Below are 25,106 nucleotides of genomic sequence, written 5' to 3'. Positions count from 1 at the left end.
AGTTTTAATGTTGAATGGTAAGACGTCCCAGGGAGAGGGAGAGAAAATTAGCTCTATGTTCCTGGGATCCACATTTCTTCCTGGCTTTCCAATTCCAATCCTAGCCAACAAGAAGATGGATGAGTGACAGGTGTCAGCCAGTGTCACAAGAAGTAGGAGAACTGCTCCACTGAGCCTCATTCCTGACCACACAGGCTTGAAGATGCTAACTGGTTGCTTTAGGTCACTCTGTTTGGAAGTTACTGGGTATGTCCGATGGAAGAGACACTGCAGGGGAAAATTCTCCCAGGAAGGGACACCCCATAAATGAAGATTTAATCCTGATGGGTGCCTAGAACTCTTACACAGCTATTTATCCCACCATCGCCTGCTTCCTCAACTCTGTTGAACTTATTTTTTTCAACCCCAGCCTTTTCCCAGCTTTCTTGCTACCTTCCTCTTTCTAGTCCTTTATTGATTACTTTTCTTTTCATCACCCAATGTTGCCTCTCTGGGGTGCTATGCCCACTACCCAGCACATTGCAGTGTTGATCTCTCTTGTTATTTCAACGTTATTATTTGTTCATTGTGATGATTATTTAACTGCTATAGAAATGGGAATGCACTATAGAATCAATACCAGCTAATTGATGAAGGAATCACAGAACTGGAGAATCACCATTTACAAAAGAGTAATAAGAGCTCAAGACAAGAATCATCACTAGATACTAAAATGAGTAGGTAGAAGTCTGATGAGATATGGGATAGTCTCGTGGCTTTGGATATATCTCTTAAAATTAATCATCAATTACAAAGTGAAAAACGTCATTTTGTAATGAATCATCATGGTACACACCACTCTTTAATCAAGTATCAAAGTCAACATCAATAGTAAGATACCCCACCAATACCCACACTTCTGAGTGAAACCAGGAGAAGCATACAATGTCACCCATGAAATAATCTAGCAAAACTGTGCAACTTGGGTCTCACCAGGAGACATATATAAAACAAAATTATGACCTTTAGTTTTTTATTGTTTATTAGATGTGAGAGGATCTTTCTGTGAAAATCTGGCTAATCTGGAACTTACTATGTAGCTTGGCTGACCTCCAGTTCACAATACTCCTGCCTCATCCCACTGAGTGTTGGTATCACAGGCATTTGCCACTATGGCCAGTCACACATTCTTACCCTCATCAAAACATGTCATTATCCTGAAAGATAGAAGAAGACCATAAAAGGAACATTCCAGATAAAGGATACCATGGAGACTAAATGCAAGCAAGGTGTGATCTTGGGCTGAATTCTGAGCCTGGAAAAAAAAAAGCTATCAGAGACATCATAGGAATATTTGGAACTTTTGAAGAATGACTGTATTACACAACTGCATTTCATAAATGTTGAATTTTATAATTTTGATTATTCTACTGTGTTTATTTAAGAAGTAGTTCTTGGCAAACACACTGACATATTTAATGTTAAATGGGGCATGATATCTGAAATGCTCATAATTTATGAAGGCAACATGTGTGTGTATATAAGTCAAATATAGAATAATTGGTGAATAGGGTGAAAATTTTTAATCGTGTACTAGGCTTGACCTCATCTGTAAGTCTGAAACTACTTCAAAATGAAGTTGAAACAATGAAGTATCAGTTATTCATTGGGCAAATATGAGCTTGAGTGAGAGTGTCCAATGGTTGGGGTTCATGTTCACGGCTGGCAAGAGGGTAACTTGTTACAGCCATGTGGAAGCACCCCATGGTGGTGTCCACTCTAGTTCTTCTGACTGACCAGTAATGGCATGCAGAACACATGCCTATAAAAGGTGCTCCCCTGTAAAGTCTCCAAGGAGCATGGCTCAGAATGGGTCATCTACCTTTACTCTTCTTCAAGGTGAGAAACCAGAAGTGATGCAAATGTCCACCAAAAGTGGACAAGAAAAACCAATTGTAGCATATACTCCAAATGGATATGTGCAGGGAAGCAAAGTGAAAGAATTCTTACTACTAAAATAGAGAGCAACTTATGCTAAAATATTAAGCAAAAGAAATTAGACAAATATAGAGTATCCTATCTGACTCCATTTATAGAAAGCTAAAAATAGGCAAAATTAACCTGCAGTGTTAGAAGCCAGGAGAGCGGGTAGCCCCCGGGGAACAGGGTGAGTGGCAGGACAGGCTGTGAGCGAGGCCTTGGAGTGCTGCTGATGCTCGGTTTGCTGATCCAGGTTCAGTTCTCAGATGCCTGTCTGCAAACTCCTCAAGCTCTTCTTTGACGTGAGCCCTCTCCTGTATTCTACACATCAGTCATTCTTCCCTAATAGAGACGTGATAACAGCATCCAACTATACATACAGGCTGTGTTTTTCCTAGGTGGATTCAGGTTGGTATCTGATGGCAGCCCCCTCCTTCATTTTTACAGGTAGGGAAACTGAGGCTGGAAAGTTGGCCAACTTGTCAGGAGGTGGCTGAGCAGCATTCAGCTCCAGAGCCTGCACTCTCCGCTGCTGTTCCACTTCACTAATGAAGAGCCCTTTGGTATAAAGGAGACCTTCTTGGCTTCTTCAAAAGGCCCCCTGAATAAACCCAGGATGCTAGGAATTATGCAAATGAGCTTAAAAATCAGAGGCTCTGCTAATAAAGACGGAGAGAGTAATACTGTGCCAAACTGCAGTGTGATAATGAGGCTGATCTTAACGCCACTTCTCCATCCTTATTTGCAAAATTAAGATCTAAGAGGGGGAGAAAAAAACCACCCCAACTATAAAAAGTAGGGTGGAAACCCATGAGCTAAGATGGTTGAAGAAGCACTAATGACCCAATTAAAAAATGGAAGGCAGCTCTCAGAGTCTTCAATTACCACAGAACCTGAGCCCTGTAGATTCACTACTGCGAGAAAAAGCATAGAGGGAAATTAATGGTTTGATTTTATTTTTTCTACCTGTGGCAGATAACTTTTTGAATTATTAATCTGTTTTCTTAGCCATATGTTTGTTTTTTTTTTTTTCATCTCAAAGAGATCTTGTATATTTTTTGCTTGGAGCAGATTTCCGAGTGAAAGAGAGATATGGATTGTGTTTACCAACCAGGCTCAGGAGTAGAGGGAAGGAAGGGAAATAGGAATCACCCAGGGACCTGAGGATGGCGGATATTCTAAAAAAGTAGAAACTCTGGTTTTCCTGATAATTCAGGAACATTAGATCTCAGGACAGGCAGCCCTGTGAAGGATGGGGCTCATGCTTACAGAACAACACCCTCACCGAAGGGCCTTCAGCTCCTAGCTTGGGGTGAAAGGGCTGCCTGCTCCCAGGCCTTGTGTTTCACAATAAAAGGTCCCATTGGAACATTCAACTAATAAATGCTAAGCTATCATAGGAATAAGAAATTTTCATTATTGATGGATATTTAAATTCTTTTCTCATTTACTAGTGTGCCTGTGTGCCACAGTGCACATGTGGAGGTCAGAGACAACTTGGAGGAACTCGTTCTCTCTGTCCACCATGTGGGTTCCACATAAGCAGTTCAGGAGGTCAGCTCAATGGCGAGCACCCCGAGACATCTCACCAGCTCAGGGTGGGAAATTATTTAAAACAACTTAGTTTTGGGGGGACTTGGGATAAAACTGAAGTTGAAATAAAGAATACAAAGAATGGTATTGCTGGCTGGGGTGTGTGTGTGTGTGTGTGTGTGTGTGTGTGTGTGTGTGTGTGTGTGTGTCCTACGGTCACTTGCATGCTAGATGAGTATTGCACCACCGAGCTACATTTCTAGCCTGAGAACACGGGCATTTCTTTCATACCTAAATCTGTATCTCTTAAATGCAAAACGAGGAAAATCAGCCCATATAGAGTCCCAAATACATTTACCTCAGTGGCAGGAGCATTTTCTCCTTTGTTTTCCTTGTTGCCTGCTTAACAATTCCTGAAGCCCCATTCTGCTGTGACAAGCAAGGCAGGATTTGACTACATATTCCTTTATCTTGACCTTGGGGTCCCATTGCTCATAAATTTCTAAAGTTAATATTTCTGTCATGTGGGTTTTTTTTTTTTTTAAGAAAACTCAAGTTTTAACAAAACCAAATAAAATACCTGAGCAAGAACATCTCCCTGTGAGTAAAGATGTGATTGAAACATACATGGTGATTGCTAGTATCTTCACATGTTATCAACCAGGTGTGTCAAGCCAGGATGGCTAAATGTACCTGGAAGCCAGCTGTTACTGCTGCCGGGGGCAGAACGGGACCATTCAAGTACAGAACTGGGTAAAATATGAGGATCATCACGGAACCTGGAGCCATTAGCCCAGATGTGCAGGAGGCTTACAGCGACCATAATTATACATCATCAGCACATGCGCAGATTGCCATTCTAGCAGGAGAGGAAAATCCGCCCAGTGTAGGTGAATGAAAAGCATTTTTGTGGTAATCCATCACCATCTAAGCTCCGGGAGAACTGTATTCTTTCCCAGAAACTTTCTCTCTGGGCATGGAGAGCCTGGAACCTTCTGTGGAGGGTAACTGGACAACAGAGAAAATAGTGATGGTCTGGACACCAGAAGGAAGTGTCGGATCTGAGTAGCAGGGAAGTTGCCTTGAGTACAAAGGAGTGTGAGCTGGCATATGCAAGCACCATTTACAAGTCCTTACGTGATGCCCGGAGCTGGTGAACACGGGAAGCAGGAGGACTGACAAGTGTGGTCCCCTGGCATAGTAGATGGATGCAGATGTGTGAATAACATCAGCACCCTGGTTTATGTTAACACAATATCTGGAGTGTTGAAATTGAAACACCCACTGTGAGAGGACTCAATTCACTGACCAGAACTAGCTGGTGGCAAGTCAAAGGCTCTGAGGAGTGTGAGACGATGTCAGAAATGGGGTAGTTATGTTTGGGTACACAAGCTTCAGGTCTACCACTTATACACTGGGTCAATAATGACCTTCCCAGGCCTCTAATTCCTCGTGTATAAAATGACAGTTGAAGGATGATTGTGAGGATTGAGTGCAAACACAGACTGCATCTGACACAGTGGACACTGTCAGGAGTGTTAGCTAGTTGTATGGAAGAGTGTGCAGAGACAGCTCTTAGCCATTCGTGGCTCTACTGAGATGAAAAACTCCAGGACATAAGTTAAAGCAAATACATCATACTCCAGCTTCCCCTAAATTTCTTCTGCCCGAAGACAAATGAAGTTCCCGAGTCATCATTCACATTCCCCTGGCTCTTGGTTTCAAACACAAACTCCAGGACTTGAGAACAGACCTTAACAGTTCATGTAACCCCTCATGAAAGCTGCTCCCTTTTCTTCTGCCTGTAGCCCTCCTTGAAGGTTCAGGTATGGTACTGTCTATTACAATGGAAATCAAGACATATTGAATGCCTTCACTGGCAGGACAGACTGCTAAGCTCTTCACATACAAAACTGTCAAACCCTTAACCATCAGAAAGTTCATAAAGTCAGTTCTCATTCTACAGTCACACAAAAGCAAGTCCTCAAACGTTCAAGGACCGTCCCAAAACCACACAGATAGTAAGGGGGCTTGGGATGTCTGTTCCCAGAGCCAGAGTTCTCCCACCAGCTGCATGGTTCTGTATAATCCTGTCTTCATCATGAAAATTAACTCACTCACATAGGTGCTAGTTAAATTCAAAGACATCCATCCTCAGATGTGTTGGACACAAGTGGGAATCAAAATATGACTCTGACTGAATGAGCCACCCTGGCTCCGTGACATAAATCAAGTTACCATAAGCAATGGAAAAATGCAAATGTGCTTGGAGGCCAGTGGCTCACCCCAAATCCTAAAGATGCCATTTAAACAGAGGCTAATAGACATAGAGCTGTCTGCCGGGTAGAAAGGCCATTAATAAGAGATAAATAATGGCAGCAATGTGGATACGAGTAAGCCCATAAATCCCTACTTGCTTATTAATGGAGGCATCCCTTGGACCCACATTTATTATATATGACTGCCTATAGATGAATTATCAAGTTATATAATTCTTAAATACTAAGAATGGGCTGTTGTTCCTTCCCGATGCAGAAAAAATTAAGTCATAGAGAAACTGATTAAGATTCTGTTTAGCTTCCTGATGTGGAAGAGAAGACTCCATGGCTGGAAGGGAACTTTGAGATCAACCAACTGTTCTAGCTCTTTCCATCTGCATATGAGAAAACTTCCAGTTTTAGCTACACTAGGCTTTCAGGGAGCTTGAAATTCAAACTTACTGGTGAGGCACAGACGTGCTTAATTTACTCCTAGCATCGGCAGCACTAATCAAAGCATGAGTCCTCTCAATGCCAACAACTGATCAGCCTTCCTGACAATCATGGCCATGGAATCCTAATTCATGCTGACTTCAGGGCTTTGCTGAAGACTCATTCCTGGACCAGAACAGTTACTGCCCATACTGCCAACAGTACTGATTAATTTCTACCCACAGCTAGACCCTGGATGGGCCAGGCTTTTACAGAGAGATTCTGTTTTGTTCTGGTTTGTTTGGGGAAGAACACCTGGGCTGTGCATGTTGACCATATGTAAACAGAATAAACATGGCCCAGCATGAGGAAGGACCCATTGATAGATTTGGTGTGATTCCAGACAGAAGAGAAACTTCTTCTTGTCCCAGGAGCATACGTCTTCTATGGAAGCTACTGATGTAACATCCAAAGGAAGAATGGCTGAGAGGATTGTGTGGGTGAAGGCAGCCTTGTCGATCCTGCTTAAAGTCTTCTTGTGTCGGGGGAGGAGGTGGGAGGTCTTGAACTTCTAGGGGAAAACACAGAAGCCGTGACAGGAAACGGGCAACTGAATGCATCCTCCGCTGGGATGCTGAGTGTGGACTGAGTCTGCCTGAATACCGAAAACTGCTGTACCACCACCATGGGGGCACAGTGAGAGCAAAAGGAGACGTGATGACGGAAGTGATACTTCTCCCAGCACTTCACCCAGAATGTTCAACCAGCCTGGCGAAGAGGATAGCAAGAACCATGAGAAAGATACTGTGAGCAGTATCCCCAAACCCTGCATTTAGAACAGGAAGTGATTACCTCTCCTCTAATTCCGTTTCTCGGGGCATAGTAGAAGAGGGTGCTTGAGAGTGAAATTGAGTTCAGTTACAGGAAAATAGAATTCCGTCTTCCCCCATCTGAACTGTGTGATTGGGAAGGCTTCTTCAGAGCAAAATAAGCTTAATGCTGCGACTGCTTATTGCTCAGTAGCTCCTGATGCTGGAGCTTCGAGGCTGGGGCTGTTGCTGCTGCATCATTGAGTGTGAACACCTGGAAGCAGATGCAGGCTCTTTGGTTTCTTCATCTCTGTAGTTTTTGCAGAATTGTTCAGCATTCATATGTTGAAGAAGCAACTCAAAACCTGACTTTACCTCAGTGTCGGCATGCACGCCATCTGGTGTCAAGGGGAGGTCTCCCTTATCCCAGATTGCGGAGTGACATGTGAAAGACACCCCCCCCAAAAAAAATAAATAAATCTTTCTTACTTTAGGTTGATTTTCTTAGTTCTTTTACTACACAATGGAAAGTCATTAATAAACTGTGACTCATTCCTCACCATTCACCACAATACACACACACACACACACACACACACAAACGTACACACACACACAATTAAAATAAAATCTTTTAAAAAAAGAAATTGTTTTTTTTAAAAGAGAAGGCACCCTGTTGGGAGGGGGTTGGGAGGTAGGTGGTAGATTTGGGAGGAGTTAGGGAAGGGTGGAAGGATAAATATGATCAAAATAGATTATAAGAAATTCTTAAAGGATTAGTGACAATATTATATTTTAAAAATTGTATATTTTATGATATGTAAGCTATACTTCAATGATACAAATTTTAAAATTTGAGGAATATAAGAAAGAAATTTCAGCCATTTGTCCAGGGTGAGCAGGGCTAACTATCCTGGAGGTTTGGATGGTTTTGCTGAACAATGACTCAGAAGGGGTTGTATAACAGTTTCTGCTGAGACTCAAACACTGTCCTGTAGGAAAGCTCTTTAAACAGGAAAGTAAACAAATCAAAATAGCTTCAGGAAGTCCCTGAAACTGACTAGATTCTCTAGACCTCTCCTTGCCAGAGGAAAGAATAAATTAAAACTGCTGAAGAGTTCCTCAGGCAACCCAAGTTTCTACGAAGACTGAGATCAGACCAGTTGCCTAGAAGAAGCAGAATCCAGCTGAATTGCCCGGAAGAGGTTTAGAGCAACTGAGTCACTTGGACGGGACATTCTCCAACATATTGAGCCGCCTTCAGGCTGCGCAGTGTGTTCCATGTTTCCAGCTTTTGTCACCTGTCACCCACGTCAGGGTGGGCCTTCATGATGCAGCTGTCTTTGGGTCATTTTTGCTCATGTAAGCAACCCCTCACCCTGAGTACACCTTAAGTAACCTCAGTCAAACTCACTGCTTCATTAAGATGGACTTTGTTGGTATGTGTACTGTGGTCTGTTATAGGCTTTCTCGATGGTGTGAGTAGACGTGTGTGTTGCATCTCCCAGGGAAAAGTTGTCACACAATAGGTTGGAAGGTGTAATTCTGGAGTCTGAAGGGAAAAATAACTCTCTTGTGATGGTAATCATCTTCTACTGCTGTGACACAATGCCTAAAGGGGGAGTTTGATTTGGCTCCTGGTTTCGGGTGTTTCTGTCAGGGATCACAGAGCTTCATTTCTGATCTTCGGTGACACAGTTGGGGTGGAGTGTGTGGTAGAGAAAAGCTGCTCAACTTGTGTCAGCCACAGAGGAGGGCATCTGGGTCCCCTTATACCCTTCAGAGACATGTCCCCGATCGCCTACTTCTTCCAAGAAGTCCCACCTACACATTTACACATTCCTTGATGTGGACTCAGCTAAGGATTGAGTCTTCCACACATAAACCTTTAGGAGACATTCAAGATCCAGATGACAACATACCAGTGCTGGGGTCAGGGCTCACCTATAAGATGAGGAACAAGGATTGTGCAGTGAACATCAATCAAGCCATGTGATAACTATCAGCACTGTTAGGATTCGGGCTGTGCCTCAAGAGCATCAGTGTGGTAGAGTCTGTGGTCCAAGGTGACAACCTGAGAAGCATCTCCAGGCCAACCAGGAGGAAACACCCCATCCTCTCCCCCTCAACACTATGACATAGCTAAGGAAGCATGATCGATATTGGGATCCTTACGAAACTCCAAGCTAGGCCTTGCTTCATTTCTCTTAACACCTACGGCATCCCAGCACGCCAAGCACAGTTTCAACTACATGCTCCTAAGTGCTGTGCACACACAAAACTCACATTTTCAGCTCCCCATCTCACTGTGTTTGATGCCAACCAGCAAGGAGAGAAGAAATTGAACTTCATGGAAGCCGGAACACGCAGCCTCCCAGCCAGCCTCAGACATACACACACACACACTTCTGTGTAACCCTGGACAAATCACCTTTCTGCTCTGAGGTTCAGTGTTTCCACCTGTGAAATGGGACTAGGCAGTCTCACTGCCTCTAGTTAAGTAAGAAAATCCATGTGGTGTAGAACGCTCTATAGGGATCAGCCACTCAGCTGACTCAACTCATTTTCCGGCTGTTTGCTCAAAGGCTGTGTACCCAGAGAGGAGATTAAGTGTGAAGACAGACCCATTTTCAGAAATAAACTCCCTAGCACCCCCAGTTGGGAGCCTGCCTTCACTCACTGGCACTGTGGGTATTCAGATGAAGCAAGCTGGAAATAGAGGTTCAGTGACCCAGCAAGCCTGGGAGGTGTGGAGGAGACCAGCAGGGTACAATGGGGGGGGGGTGGAAGCAGCAGCCTCTGGGGGTGGGTGCTCCAAGGCTGAATTCACCCTGCACCTAAAATGCATGCATCTTATTCCCAAGACACACACACACACACACACACACACACACACACACACACACACACACAGCATCGGAAAATCTAGCTTGGAAGCTTGTCTCTCTCATTGACACCCAAATTTCCTTCTAGCTCACTCCCTCGTTCCTGCCCTAAACAGAAACATCAATCTTCCTTCCAAAGTCCTGTGTCAGATGTCTTCAGATAACAAAGGGTAATCAGGAGGCCCGTGAAGCAATCCAGTGTGACAAAACGTCCTCGAAGGAAACTAATGAGACCGGGAGAGGCCAGCCTGCCCCGAACCTGCTTGGTATGAGGCCCTGGTCCTCCCTTCAGCTTTTTCCAGCCCGTCTCTCTACCTGCAAATTCGGATTGGAAGAAATTCTTCACCTCAGCTAAGACCACATGTGATTTTTCTACTTTATAAAGTCTTAATTTGATGTCTAGATGCTGGCCAATAGTTACTTAAAAGGCCAAAGTATGAGGTTTCCTAATGCACTGTGCCACAAACATCTTGAGAGGTGAAAATAGAGATTATACGAAGGAGGTGTGGCCTGTCTTTTCCTCAAGGAATTTTTATTCCAAGGGAGAAATGAAGCAACTGTAGCTTAGAGTTCAGCCTGCTGATCTCACAAGACAAGCATAGCTCAGAAACATGGGAGAATATCTACAGTGACTGGGAACAGGAAGACTCCCCTGAGAACAGTGGGCGCTAACAAAACCTGCTCTAACATTTTCCTCTTTGTAAATATACAGATAAATGAACAGAGAATGAAAATTACTCTGATCCCACTACCGTAGTATCATGTTCATTCGTCTTCAAGGGATCTAGGGACAGTCCCCACCCTGCACCAGGTACTTGAAACTGTGGATAGTAGCAACCTAGACAGTCTATGTGTATCCTATACACACAGACCCAGGATAAAAATGTGACGGATTAGGCACAGTAGGAGATTAATAATAATAACAACCAATAATAGAATAAATATAGCTGCACACTGATGCCACAGCAGCCAACTGGATAACCATGATGCTGAGTGAGAGACTAATGGGTACACACTGTGGAAACACTGACTGAAGGGGTGATTTGTATCTCTGACGGGGGGAATGGGAGTGGTACAACACAAGATTTCACCACACTATGCAGAAAAAGCACAATGCAAAACAGACTAAGTGTCTTTCTGGAGTTTTCTATTTTAATATCTCCAGGCTCTGGTTGATCATAGGTGGCTGAAACTATGAAAAGTGAAACTTTAAATGAAGAGGAGGACTCTGAAACAAATCGCACACATGTACAAGAACATACACACACATCATGCTACAGCCTTCCAATCTTCTGACTGATGTACATGTAACTTTTATAGAGAGGCAGATCACATAATAGACATTATTTTTAATCTGTTCATTTTCACTTGATTTTTATGTCCATCCCCCTCTGAAATTAAATCATTTCAATAATCTGCATACTAGTGAATACACCATGATATGTTTAATGAAGACTCTAGACATTTATGTATCCTTTCCTTTGCTACTATATACAAGTTTGTGATGAAGATGTTTGTAGCTTGTGTTTTGCACATGTTTTCATAATTCTTTCAATGTGGATTTCTAGAAGCTGAACCATTGAGCAATGTCACATATCTGCTTTACAGTTTATTTATTCTTTGATGGTTTCATATACATACATACATATACATACATACATTTATATATATATATATATATATATATATATATATATAATATATGAGCTTTAGTCATTTATTCTTCATTATCCTTTCTCATCCCCCAACTTCTTGCCAAAACCCTTTTTCTCAAGATGTCTCCCTCCAACTTCCATGCCTTGTGTGTGTTGGGTATGCCCTACTGAATTTAAGGTTTGTTTGCATAAGTGTGGGCTGGGGGTGATTTATTAGAACATGGGAGAGGTGTAGCTTCAAGAATCCCTCTGCCATGCACGATGAAAAGTTGACAGGTCCAATCTTGTACATGTCTTGTGAAGGCAACCACAGCTGCGGTGTGTTAATGAGTGTGATGGTCATGTTATGTCCAAGGATATCATTTGAGGCATACTTCCTCATCCTACAGCTCTTATATTTTTCCTGCCCCCTCTTCCTCAGTGTTCCCTGAGTCTCCGAGGTAATGGTATAGATGTTTTATTGAGGATGAGTACCCTCACTCACTGTTAGCACTTGGAGAGTTATTAGACTCTGCAGTAGCCACCACCCCAACTACAAGAAGCTTCTCTGACAAGGGCTGAGAGCAGCACTAATCCATAGATATAAAAATTAGTGTGGGTAGGCAGTTCAACAACATGTTCCTTTAGCAAACCACTAGTAACAGGCTTTACTCTAGGCTCATGACCTCCATTGCCAGAGCTCTTGCCCAGGTTTACAGTTCCCTCCTGCCCAGCGGGCCTCAAATCCAATCAGAAAGCCGTTGGTGTCACATAGCAGTTGTGTGGTTATTGCACCAGTGAGCACAACTTGCCTGACAGGTCAGTAGTACAGCTGTATCTCACAGGGCTCACCACTGGGTAAGACGCAATGACTTTTCTTCCCTAAAAGCTTGCATGACACCCTCCAGCCCTAAGGAAGCTGACCAGCATGGAGGAAGCCTCCAGCTGAGTTCCAGCTTGATTTTTCTGCATTCTGCATCCAAAGTGTGTGGCTGACGCTTTCATCAATAAGGTCTTACTCTCAAATTCTAGGGAGCAATCAAGAGGAATTATAGTAACTCATACTGTTTTGGGGGCCTCTAGGGCCTCCCAGACCAGCAACTCATAGAGAGGTATCCAACACCTTATACTTATGGCTTCTGGGAAGAGTGTTATCAACCCAGGTGGGTATCTCCATTCCAGCTCACTTTTTAAATTATATTTTAATAAGCTTATATATTAACAGGTTTCCAGTGGTTTTCTCATAATCCTTAGTTTATGTTACCACTCCGAACCTTCTTCCAACCTGCCCTCCACCAAAATTCATATATCTATTTAAAGGCCTTTAAAACACAATTTTCCCCAGATTTTCTTTGCCAACATTAATATGTCAATTTATTCCACACTTTCTCCCCATTGATATGTATTCTTTTCCGTGTATTGATTACAATTACTTTGCTTTTCAAAATTACCTCTATTATTGTTTCTTTCTGTATTAATTTGAAATATCTCTTTATATATTAAGAGTAGTCATTCTAGTTTATTATATTTGTTGCAAGTATCTTCCTAGTCTTTTATTTGCATAGGATTTTTAAACAGTTTATTCATGTGTGTGTCCACACAGGTAGTATGTACCTGGGAGGTACATGCGTGTGTGTATGTATGTGTGTGCCACAAGTCAACCTTTAGTGTTGTTCCTCAGAAGCTGACCTTGTTTTTTGAGACAAGGTTTCTGGCTGGCACCTGGGGCTTGCCAATTTGGAAAGGCTGCCTGGCCAGCACCACCCAAGGATCTTCCTGACTCTGCCTCCCCAGTGCTGAGATGCAAAACATGGGCCTTTTTACATGGGATTGAATTTAGGTCTTCTTGTCTGCAGAGAAAGCACTTTACCCACTGAACCATCTCCCCAGCCAATTAAAACATTGTCTTGCTTTGAAATGCTTGCCTTAACTAGGTAGCAAAAAGGGCCCAAGGTAGGGGGCTACATGGATCTCTCTAGGAAGGAGAAATGAAAGAGATCTCCTAGGTGAAATGGGGACAGATGAGGATGGGACCTTGAGGGATTGGGATGGGGGGTTGATGGAGGGGGAGATTACTGAAAGAAATGACTGAAAAGGGGAGGCATTTCTGCTTCAGGTAGAGATCTGATGAAAGGAAACCCCAAGAAATCTATAAGGATGACTCCAGCTAAGACTCCTAGCAATGATGGATATGTACCCTGAACTGGCCATCTCCTATGATCAGATTGGTGACTACCCCAATTGTCATCAGAGAGCCTTCATCCAGTAACCGATGGAAACAGATGCAGAGACCCACAGCCAAACATTAGGCCAAGCTAGGGGAGTCCTGCTGAAGAGGGGAATGAAGGAATGTAGGAGCTAAAGGGGTCAAGGACATCCCAAGAAAACACACAGAAACAACTAACCTAGGCTCATAGGAACGCACAGAGTCTGAACCAACAACCCAGGAGACTGCTTGGGACCGACCTAGGCCATCTACATATATGTGACAGTTGTGTAGCTTGATCTACTTGTGGGACTCCTGATAGCAGGAGCAGCAGCTGTCCCTAATGCTCTGGCTGGCTCTTGGGAACCTATTCCTCATACCGGGTCTTACTGGGTCTCCTTGCCCAGCCTTAATGCAAGGGGAGGTGCTTAGTCTTACAGCAACTTGCTATGTCATGCTTTGTTAATACCTGTGGGAGGCCTGCCCCTTTCTGAACAGAAACAGAGAGGTATTGATTGAGGAGGAGTGGGGAAGAGGAGGAGAGGAGGGAGGGGAAACTGTGGTCCAGATGCAAAATAAGTAAATTAAATAAATAAACAAACAAACAGATAAGTAAATAAGTGATTGCCTTAAACTGTATGTAAGAAATCCTTCCCTATTTGGGGGTTTTTAAAAATGGTCTTCTATTGTTTATTTTGGTACATTGCAGTTTGACTTTAAGATATTTAAGTCTTTATTCAAATTATTTGCCTCTAGGGTACAAGGGAATAAATAAATATAAGGTTAAAATTTCATTTTTATGGCTGGGTGGTGGTAGCGCATGCCTTTAATTCCAGCACTTTGGAGGCAGAAGCAGGCAGATCTCAGTGACTTAGAGACCAGCCAGGTCTACAAAGTGAGTTCCAGGACAGCCAGGACCGTCCCACAAAGGAACCCTGTCTTGATTTTTTTTTCATTTTTATAAGCTTTATACTTTTGTAATTTAAGCAGTTTTGAAAATGGCTATCTCTGGGGCTCTATTTTTTGGATTCTGACAGACAGAATTCTAAATTTCACCAATATTTATGCATTTACATAAATTCCCTGTTAGTTGCTTTCTCATCACTGTAGTAAAACACCTGACAGAAAAAGCTTCTGAGAGGACAGGTTTCCTGTGACTAATGGTTGCAGGGAGTCTTGTCTGTCTTGTGGGGTCACCATGGCAGCCCTGGAGCAGCTGGGACTGTTGCAGGAAATGCACATGACTGTTCCACTCACAGAGAGCAGAACTGGGCAGAAAGCATGAATGGAGCCAGCAGGGTTCTCAGATCTGCCTCAGTGACCTGTGTTCTCAAGCCAGGCCACTAACGGGTCCAGTGCTTCAAATGAGTGATGCCAGCTAAGGACCAAGCATTTAAAACACAGTTTTTAATTCAAACCATAACAGATGTCTCATCATCCAGAAGTTCAGAGGATACATAGGAAATACCCTGGAAAGAAAGAGAATAATATGTCCCAGTGGGGCTGGGGGCAGCACAGCCACAGATGCTCAGAGATAACCAGTTCTAGGGACACCCATGTGATTAACTTAATTACAGTAAAATGTGTAATTTTTTTAAAGGAGATTTTGGTGAGGATGCGTTTTAAATGATCAGAGATTTAAAATCAACATTATCATTACTGGCGAAATGGGCTCTGCCTTAGAACTCATAACTACCAAGGTTTCAGGATATTTACTTTATATTCCTTTAATTAAGCAAAAATATGACTGAAAATGTCAATTTCTCTCTGCCTAGTCTTTCTCATTCTATTCTCTTTCTCAGTAGGGTGAGTGTGATATGTTCACACTTACAGTCCAAGAAATTATGTATGCAAACGTGCATGCGTGTGTGTGTGTGCGTGCGTGTGTGTGTAAGAGCTATAGTGTGCATGTGTGGTGTGCTTGCATGCCATAGCACATGTCCAGAGGGCAGATGACAGCCCTGGAGTCAGTTCTCTCCCTTCACCTTTGTATGGATCTATGGCTGTTCTTGTTATACAGCTTTCACGGCCAATGCCTCCACTTCCTGAGATATCTTACTGGCCCTTTCCACCTTTGAGACAGGGTCTCACTGAAGCTGGAGTTCACTTGATTCAGCTAGGCTGACTGGCCACTGTGCTCCAAGGATCCACCCATCTCCAACCTCCCCAGGGCTAGATTACAGGCAAGTGTCACCATACCTGGATTTGTCACATGGGCGCTAAGCATGTGACAGAAGTCTGCTGCTCATATTTGCACCACAGTTTACTGACTGAACCATCTCCCAGCCTCTGATTGAAGGTTTTTAAACACTGTAGAGTTTCCAAAAAAAAGCCCATATTTGTTATTTAAATCCACCAAGTCTATGACATTTTGTTATAATAGCCTTTGAAAACCAACACAGAAAGAAAATGGGGAGAGGGGAGAAGAAGTGCTTGGATCTGGGATAACTGAAATCTAACAACTTTGGAGATGGATTGGCAACATTCTACCACTACACACATATGCACAGCCCAACTGAGGGCAAGGCATGTGCCCAACATGAATGACATACATGGAATAGTTAAGACATTTGAGAAACCTAAGTTCTAAAGACTGTCTCTCTTTGGACAAGTTGTTTTAATGTCCATATATGTACCCACTGGAAAAAAAATTAGCGAAGCCAGGAAGAACAGAGCAGGCAAATGCCCAGCATATCACATCCTCATAAACAGTAGCTAATGTGCATTTTGGTTTTAGACAACAAGGCTGCTGTTCATACTTTAAGTATTAAACGCCTCTTCTCTTGTGTAATAAATTCCTTCTGACATCTGGATTCCCATGGTGCTCCCTACTGGAGACACCTAAGGTAGGGAGTGTGACTCCACTTGACTCTGAGCTGTGCTGTTATCGTCTATGAATTCATGTGGTCTTCATGCAGGGCCGTGAGCAGCCCCGGCTGGCCTCAAACTCCTCTGTAGCAACTTAGAACTCTTGATGCTCCTGCCTCTACCTCCTGAGTGCTGGGATTAGAGGCACATACCACCATACTTTTTTTTTTTTTTTTTTAATTTTAGGAATCAAACCAAGGATTTTGTGCATGCTAGGCAAGGACTCAACCACTGAGCCATACCTTCAACATTGTTGCTTCATTTAAGAAATCAACATGTGGGTCTTAGTGAGGCTACAGCATTGCAGCCCTCCCCAGGCAGAGCTCCCTCTGCTGTCCCTGAATCCGAGATCCGAGTGTTCTGTCAGTTCCAGGAAAGCTCACGATCATGGTCACCGGCAGGTCCTCACCCCTCCCCAGCAGCATCACCAGTAGAACCACCTCCACTGACTTCCTGCATCTGGCTCTTCTGGGAAACGGACCTGGATTGTGTGCACTGCTGAATAAGGCTTTGTATTCCATTGTGTCTGTTAAGGCCGTAGTGAACCAGATGTGGTTTTCTGCAGACATGACTTCAAAAGCTGTAAACACACTTATCAGGAAACTGCAGAACAGGAGGCAGCCAGCGACAGTCAAGGTCACTGACAGGTGACGTGGCGAATAAAGGGAGATTAAAAGCCATGACTTGTCTGACACAGACCCATTTGATACTTACCAACAGTAGGAAATGGAACACTGCCAGCCTTGACAAGAAGTCATTGAATACAGCACAATTTCTTAGAAAGTGGATCCCTGTCATTTTTCTCTAGGAAAACGGTGGAAGAAATAGATAAAACAAAGTACAGGTAGTTGTCTGCCAACAGTCCCACAGTTTCTTGTTGGCCATTATTAACCTTCATTAAGAATTTACCACCATGTAGGTTTTCTGCTAAGCACTCACTTGATCCTCACTCCAGCCTTATTTATCCTCATTCTAATAGTTGTCTTTTTAGGAGAGAGGGAACTATAACTCTAAGGGTTTATGATAAATTTTTCAAGTGAATCGGTGTCCAGACAGAACTGGGAGCCTGTGACTGTGCCATAATGCTTATTCAGGCAACAGAGATTTACTCCGGGAGAAGGCAGGAGGTCACTGGATGTAATCCAGAAGATGGCACTGCTTGCTGGCAGTGTGGACAACTGGCAAAGAAAAATCCTACCTATTTATTGGACACTGGACTGTCGGCAAGCCCAGAAGTATAAGTCACACAGAACCGCTGGGATGGCCATCTGCATGGGGGTGGGGAGCTGCAGAGCCACTGACCCTTGATTCGGCATCTATTTGGCATAAGGAAGAGTTTGTAAGCCAAGCTTTCTTCCGTCTCACAAACCATGTTATGTATGACAAGAAAATTCACTACTCGAGAAAGGCCATTTGGGAAGAACGTTTTGCTGTGCACGTCACAATTATCTCTGAGTGTAGCTTTACAAACAGTGTGAGAATCAGATTTAAGCAACTGGGAACATTTACTGAAAATAAAGCAAATTAAAATACAATTCTCCAGGGCCCAGGGAGGTGGCTCAGTCAGTGAAGGGCTTGGTGAGAAAACACAAGGATGTGAGTTCAGTCCCCAGCCTCTGTGTTAAAAAGCACATCTGCAATCCCAGGGCCGAGGGAGGGGAAGGTCGGGCTCTGGCTCAGTGAGACACCCTGCCTCAAAAAGTAAGGAAGGAGTAATAGAGGGAGACAGTCAGCTCCAAGTGCTGGCTTCCACATGCACACCACACACACACACACACACACACACACACACACACACACACACACACACACACTCACAGAGAGACATAAAAAAAAGGTGTGATGGGAGATGGTGCATAACCCAGCCCTTTAGTGAGGACAAGGTGTGACACTCTTGAGTCAAATTCTCGTTACACTAATTCCTAGCTGTGTGACCTGGAGAAGTGATTGGTCTGTTCCAGAGAATTCTCTGTCTTGCGTTAGGAAATAGCTTTATATTATACAGTTATTTCAAAACATCAGAAAATTTGGAAGAATATGCTGAAGAAAGAATGAATGTATCCTAATCACACTATCCTATGACCCAGCCCCTGGGGATAGAACATTTGTGCATATTCTCACGGGCCTGTCTTAGTTACATGCTGGCACAGGGCACTGGGCACCAAACATGGCCGGTATGGCCAGCCCTACAATTTGCTGGAAGGGTTTAAGAGTCACCAGATTCCAAAGCCTCAGTGCAGAACAGAAAAACTTTAGCATTCTCAGGTTGGCCATAGGCTGAGAAGACAATCTTTGGATATTTAGTGACAAGTAAAATACGTTACTGAAATTAATTTTATTTTAAGATCTATTAGAAAATTGTAAATGATGTGTGGCTCATATTATATTTCTATTGAGCCAAGCTTCTTCTCTACTTTCCCTTGCTCACAAACATTATTATTCTTGTTGTTGCTGTTGTTATTAAAATAGAAGAAGGCTATATATATTGTTTTATAAGCCTGCTGTTTTGTGAAATAATTTACTTTAAATATTTTTCACATATCAGTAAACTGAAAATCTCGTCCATCATTTTGACACCTCCATAGTATGATATTGGATAAATGCATCAGGACTTAGCCAGCCTGCAGCTGGACATTTTTAAAGGCTGTTTACTTTGCTTTATTTCTTTTCTTCTTTTTGCCGTTGCTCCCTTTGTTTTTTATTTCCTTTGCTGTTCTTTGCCGGTACACAGAACATTGATCATACTCCTGGAATCTCTGTGTTCTTATTCTGTTATCTGTCTCAGATACACACTCCTAAAATCTATGTAGGATTCACAGAAACCAGTTACATCACAGGCTCTTTGGACCAGCTCCTTCATGAACTAGGAATGGATGCTCTTAGGTGGGGATGAAACACTGGTGTGATTTCAACAGCCTTTGACAAATCTCCTTGAGGGACTGAGACACTTTGTCCTGGGACACACACACACACACACACACAAAATGGCTCAATGCACAGGCTCCAGAGGCAGACAGCCACGTTCCAGTCATAGGTCTACGCCATCTCTAAAGTGTGACGTCGGCCCCTTTTGTAAGTTCTCTGAGACTGGACCACTAACTAGTTGCTTCCCTTCTAAGGTTACTCTGAGTCTTAAATGAAACATCCAAAACTCAGCCCCATTCCTGGCTCTTAGAGAAGTCCCTGGAAATGTAGTTATTAACACTTTCACAATCTTATTTGGATGTTCCAATCCATACTCACAAATACACACAGATATCTGCAGTTCTCTCAGATCCTCCTCTCTCTCTCCACCACATTTTTTCCTAAATAGAGATCTATTTGCTAAAATAAATTGAAATGGGTAAAGAGTGTGAGGCACAATTTATACTGGCTATATCTGCAATTATGAACTCTGAATTAAACATACCCCTTCATGAATAATGAAGCAGAAATAGGCCAAAGGAAAAATGAGATAAGATCTTCAAATCCATGTATTTTTAATTGCTTCATTATCTAAATTTTGCTATGAATAGCAGTGGATACAGTTTGCTGTTTAAAACACAAACCGAAATTAAGAATTTTCAGCAAATCACAAAAGGCTATCAAAAATTAATTCTGTGTGCTCTGATCACTGCAAATGTAAGTGATTTTTGAGGCCCAGTGACATTAAAAAATGCCATTTATATGCTAATAATAAATGGGTTGTATTTTTTTTCATTTTGATGCAAAATAAATTTTATTTTCATTTTAATGACCTGTAATGAATTAAAAGTATTTTCTTTTTATCTTTAGGTGAAAGTTTGGCACAGAGAGGAGAAGGTTGGCAGCTGATGGGCAAGAGGTCTGAGAGAAATCGAAAACGAGAACTTTCCTCTCAGTTGCATTGACCCAAGCTTGATGGATGCCTTCAGAGTCAAGGTAGAGGCCTCAGGATCACAGAAATCCAAAAAAGCTGGGTTTCCTCAGGGGCTGCAAACTACCCAATAGTGCTGGATTAGAAAAAGATATGTGTAAATCATACTGAATTAATCATTTATTTTTTGAACATTCACATTCTAGACTCCAAAGGAAAAACACAGCCAGCTCTGCAGTTCCTGGCACACACCTGGCTCTCTGGGTATGTCAACGATAATATTTGTTCTTTAGTAGTGTCTTACTTGACGTAGGCACTTTACTAAATTCCACAGCAGTTTGTTTTAGTTACTTTCCCCATCATTGTGACAATCGATCTGACAATCCAGCTTACAGGAGGGAAATTTCTTCTGCTTCGGAGTTTCCGACAGGTTCAGCCCATGTGAACTTGGCTCTGTGCACTCAGTCAGACCATCACGGCAGCTGGAGCCCATGGTATAGGAAATCTGCTCAGCTCACAGCAGATAGCAGATGGATAGAAAGGCACAAGCAGGAATCCCAGTCCAATCATGAAAGGCAACCCTCAGTGACCTATTTTCTCAGTAAGACCACATCTCTCAAAGCATGGTACCAGCAGCTGAGCACCAAGCATCCCCCAAGCCTGTGAGGGATGGCTTATGTGTACACCGTAACACTACTCTTTAGTCTACATAGCAGCCCCAAGAAGTTAGTATTTGTATGATCCACATTCTACAGATAAGAAGACGAAAGCCCAGAGACAGCTATCAATACTCCAAGACTGCACAGCTGGGGAGTGCAGATCTGAACCTATGTCTACCTATGAGTTCAGGGCCACAGCATTTAGTTTATGAGCAGTGCCCCTTCCCTTTTAGGAAGGAGGACACAGAAGGAAGTCAACGTTCAATGCAACATTGGACTTCAAATGGTGACAATCATTGAGGGAAGGGGACCTCTGGCTGCTTCTGATGCCATTGTTCATCCTGACTGATTCCTGGTTTATATCCTGTCTAGATCCACAGTGTAATTAGCTAGCCCATCAGATCTTAAAGGATGAGGCTAAAAAATGGATGAGGCTTCTGCATGTGTGTGTCAGAGATTTGATGACCAACACTCAGAGTTCTGAGGAGCTGAGAGGCCATGCACTTTGACTTTGGGGCAGATATCATTCTCTGATGTGTGACTTCTTGGAAGCAAGGATCTCTGCTTCCATGATCCCTTCCAATGCTCCCCACTCCCCAGTGTCCCTCATCCTCAGGTGTCTGTCAGGTTGTCTCTTCCTGCCTGGGATGTTGATGGTAATTCTCTTTAGCCAGGGTCTTTTTTTTAAATGGGAGCTAGTGAGTAATGGAGCAGTAATTCACCCTTCAGATCTAGTGGACCCAAGGCCACAGGGCAGCTCCTATTAAATGGAAAGGTCTGAATTATTATCCTATAATTCACCCCCTGGAAGTGTCTTAATTCAATTATACTATGTCCCCCTGAATGACTATTAAAAGAAATGGAAGGAAAAAGGTCCTGGATCTTTTCTTGTTACAATCCAAAGTAATTTCCAGGGCCAAGACTTCTTCCTTTAAAGTCATTAGGAAGAAAATTAAGCAAGAAGATGAAAGGAAAGTGCTCTATCAGTGTGGCATGGCCCCACGGTCCGACGGGCATCAGCCGATGGAGCAGTCCCAGGAATCGGTGGAATAAGTCGCTTCTCTTTGACCCAATCTTTTCTATTTCTACCCTGTCATGTGCGTGCGTGCGTGCGAGAGAGAGAGAGAGAGAGAGAGAGAGAGAGAGAGAGAGAGAGAGAGAGAGAGAGAGAGTTCTGCGTTTTTCCCTTAGTGAGTTAAAACTACTGCAGATTTTTCTTACCATTTATCCAATCAATGACCAAGGAAACTTTGTATAATTAGTATAGATGGGCTGCTGTGCATGGTGATACATACCTACAATCACAGTAGTTGGGAGAGAGAAGCAGGAGGATCACAAATTTAAGGCAAGACTGGGCTGTATCATGAGACTGTGTCTCAAACAAAGAAAACAAAATAAACAAGCCAAAGATCCAGGGAAGTACTTCAGTGGTTTCAAACTTACTCAACATGGACAAGTCTCCAGGTTCAATCCACAGAAGCACTGAAAAAGAAATAAAAATAACATCTATTTAAAATGACATGACCAGTCATTTTCAAATGGAATCAAATATAATCCAAGTTGGGAAAACCCAGAGACCTTAGGATTCCCTTGGGTTTTAGCTTGGGTTCTCCTAAAAGCAGAGCCTGAAACAGAGATTCGAGGCTGCATAGCGGATCTGAGAGGAGGATATAAGACGAGGGTGTGTGGGAGGGAAAGACGTCAGTGAAACTGTTAACCTTCAGATCTTAAGCGTCCTCCAAATGCTGCTCTGCTGAGAATGTAGCCCCTGGAATGATGTTTCTTGGGGAAAGTGGAAGCTTTAGGAGGCTGAGCCTACTTGGAGGACATTGGGTCACTGGAGGTGTGCCCTTGAAGAAGATATTGGGACCCTGTCCCCGTCCCTCCCTCCCTCTTTCCTCTTTCCCTTCTCCCTCTCCCCATTTTGTTCCTAACTACCACTGTAAAGGGAGCAGTTATGTTCCTCCAGAATTCTCTCAGCCAGAATTCTCTGCCTTACCTTGGAGAGGCCCTCACCAATGGGGCCAGACCATCGTGGATTGCAACCTCTGAAGTCATGAGCCCAATAAGTCTTTATGCTTTTAATACTTTTTCCTGTATATCTTTGTCAGAGCCACCATGAACTGACACAGTGCTGTTACTTTTCAGTTGAGACTCAGTCCTGCTGGGACCCCAGAAATAGTGTATTATAGGCTATAAGGGAGGCAAGGAGGCTGGCCCCCAGATAGCGTAGAATAAGCTCCTAAGGGAAGCAAGAGAGCTGGAGTACTCACATGCCAGCTGCCCTCAGCAAGAGGGACAGCTGCTCAAGAAAATGATGAATGTGTCAACTTTGTTCCTGCGGTCACCTTGCCCTTCAGAAGTCTAGAACATTTCCATGGCTTTTCAATCAGCTTTGTCCTATTCCCTCTAGATTAGCATGTTCAAAAACTCCTAATACCATTGTCAAATTAAAACAGCATCATCCTAAAGCCTTATCAAGTCATCCACTTAATAAGACAAATGACTCCAAACCATATCCGTGGTCTACAGATGATGAAATGATGAAAATTCAGACTGTGCGTTGTATGGACCGCCTCAAATCCTGGAGGCTGGTCTCAGTCACATCGTCACTGGGACTTGGGTTTCTTACCTGGAACATGAAAGTGATGCTTCTGGGATGCTGTGAGAAGCACCAGAAGGGCTCATGACAAAGTCCTTTTTAACCCTGCTAGGACCTCACACATTAACAGCCACCATGACACAGAGGAACTTGAAGAGTACTTGCTTTGGGGATAAGAAGACACTTAATTGGGTAGATCTTGAACCCATCTCTCCTGCTTAACTTCTTGCCATGTGCATACTTTTTGTCCTGAAAAGCCTCATGTGTTGAAAGTTCGGATCTCAGGGTGACAGTGTTAGGAAGCGGTCAGAGCTTTAAGAGGTGTGGCCCAGTGGAGTGTGCTCTTGGAAGGAGTTGCAGCTCCCTAGACTCTCTCACATTTCTTATTCAAGGATGCTACCCCTCTGCTCTGTCTTGCACGTACGTATTCTTGTCATCTATCATGAAATTCCTGCTAAACAGATGTAGGTACTGTTGTGATTGGAATCTGAAATTTCCCACACAAGCTCCTGTTCCGAATGCTTGCTCCCCTGGTGGTGGTATTATTTGGAAAGGTTGTGGAGCCAGGAGGAGGTGGGGCTTTGCTGGAAGAAGTGAGGCAGTGGGGTTAGGCCTGTGAATGTTATAACCTAACCCCGAGTCTGAGACCCGGTCTCTCTCCTTCCCGATCCACAGTGATGTGAAAAGCCTCCACAACACATCCATACCGCCATGAACTGACCATACTTTCCCTTCCATGAGGGACTGAAGTTAAGTGGCTTCTGTCAGGTATTTTCTTCAGTGTCACAAGAGGAATCAACACAGACGTGTGCCCTCAAACCTCCAGAGCTAAGCAGTCTCCTTCTACAAAGCTGGCCTCTCTGGGGTTTCATTGGTACACTTTCAGTTTTCTGCACTGAACGAGTCCCAGGGTGGAGGCCAGCATCTAACAACCACACACTACAGCTAGGGACCATGATTAGCTGTGGAGAACTTCTGTGTGTCGTATTAAAATTGATACCTTTAAGGACAGGGAGATGGCCTAGTGGGTAAAGTGCCTTCTGTGCAGGCAAAAATGCCCTAGTTCAATCCCTAGCACTTACGAAGCCATCTATGCATAATCCAAGGAACTGGGAGACAGGCAAATCCCTGCGCTCGCCACCCAGTCCCCTAGCTGAATCACTGAAGTCCAGGTTCGATGAGAGACCCCATCTCCAAAAGGAAGGCTGATGATTCCTGAGAACAGCATCCAAGATTGACCTATGACCTCCATATGCACTTGCACACAGGTGCATGTGAACACACACACACACACACACACACACACACACACACACACAAGTACACACACTCACTAAAGGGAAAAAGAAATATATTTACTTAACAATCTAGCTTTCTAGCTTGATTGGGTGCCAGAAGGTCTTGCTTCACTGACCCCCAGAATTCC

Source organism: Peromyscus leucopus, chromosome 1 (assembly GCF_004664715.2).
Source record: "Peromyscus leucopus breed LL Stock chromosome 1, UCI_PerLeu_2.1, whole genome shotgun sequence".
NCBI lineage: Eukaryota > Metazoa > Chordata > Mammalia > Rodentia > Cricetidae > Peromyscus > Peromyscus leucopus.
The sequence above is the reverse complement of the archived record's forward strand: the minus strand, read 5'-3'. Positions refer to the sequence as shown.